The sequence below is a fragment of the Aureococcus anophagefferens genome, assembly GCF_000186865.1.
Source record: "Aureococcus anophagefferens unplaced genomic scaffold AURANscaffold_89, whole genome shotgun sequence".
Classification (NCBI taxonomy): Eukaryota; class Pelagophyceae; order Pelagomonadales; family Pelagomonadaceae; genus Aureococcus; species Aureococcus anophagefferens.
In genome coordinates, this window is record NW_008705639.1 from 35,196 (window position 1) to 36,363 (window position 1,168).

Sequence of the window (1,168 nt, forward strand, 5' to 3'; positions counted from 1 at the left end):
CCGCCCTGAAGATTCGGCTTCAAGTTAAGATGGTAGTTATGAGGGCCCGCGCCATTACTTCGCAGGATTCCGAGCTAAGGTGAAACCAAGGTGAACCGCGGAGCTCGAGACGACGGACCCGATTCAATGCAAATTGAGGCCAGTGGTGGCGCAGCTCGGCTGCCCTGGCGCCTCGATGGCGCCGGCCGAAGCGCGGGCGCTCTGCGTGAGTCGCCCGACTCCGCGCTGAACAGTGGTGCCGCAGCTCGGCTGCCCTGGCGCCTCGATGGCGCCGGCCGAAGCGTGGGCGCTCTGCGTGAGTCGCCCGACTCCGCGCTGAACGCTTAAAGCGCGCGCTGCCCAGCGATCACGGGTCGAACGCAATTCGCTCGACTCCGCGCTGGTGAACCATGGCCGCGTCCGACGGCGAGAAGCAGCTTACAGAACCGCAAAACGTCAAATTCACGATGAGCCACGCGCTCATCAAGAGTTGCAAACAAGTGGAGGCGATACTGAAGTCGACGCCATTGAAGACGCAGCGCGCGAAGCGCGGTGTCCTGCGGCTCGCGCAGGGAAACGCCGACCGCTTGGAGCAGGAGATCGCCGCGTTCAAGAAGAAACACCCGGAAGGGATCTACCCCCAGACCTTTGCGTCAAACCTCATTCGACACGTCGAAGGCCTCGTCTTCGAGTGCTTCTTCGACTGCGCGCGCGTCTCGCTCGAGCAAGGGTCCTACGAGGAGGCGCTCAAATTCGCGCTAAGTGCCGGCCGGTTCTCCGTTATACACGACGACGCCTGGGAGGTCCGCGTCGCGACTGTGGTCCTGGACGTCGTCAAGGCATCCTACCGGGGCCTCGGCAACATGGAGGCGTACGCCAAGGCCACGATGGATCAGGCGCGGATGTGCGGGCGGCTCGGCCTCGACAACGAGTGCCGGGTGAAGATCCTGTGCGAGGCCGCGGCGGCGCAGATCGGCCTCGAGCACTGCGCAGACGCGATCGCGTCCGCGTCGGAGGCGCTCCGCATCGCTGAGACGCCCCAGGGGAATATGTACGCGCACTACCAGCTGGGGTTGAGTTTTGCGTGCAGCGACGCGGGCGTCGGGCTCCTCCACCTCGAGGAAGCGGAAAAGCTCGCGAAGGTCCATGAACGCGGCGACTTCTTCGATCCTGCGGAGTTTCTGGACTT

General features: G+C 64.1%; 1 protein-coding gene across 1 annotated transcript in view; it reads right to left on the minus strand.

Annotated features, from left to right (window-relative positions):
- The window catches only part of AURANDRAFT_68303 (hypothetical protein), a gene marked incomplete at both ends in the record, with an annotated part of 3,011 nt that overhangs the window by 243 nt on the left and 1,600 nt on the right, over positions 1-1,168 (minus strand). The gene's annotated exons all lie outside the window — the stretch shown is intronic.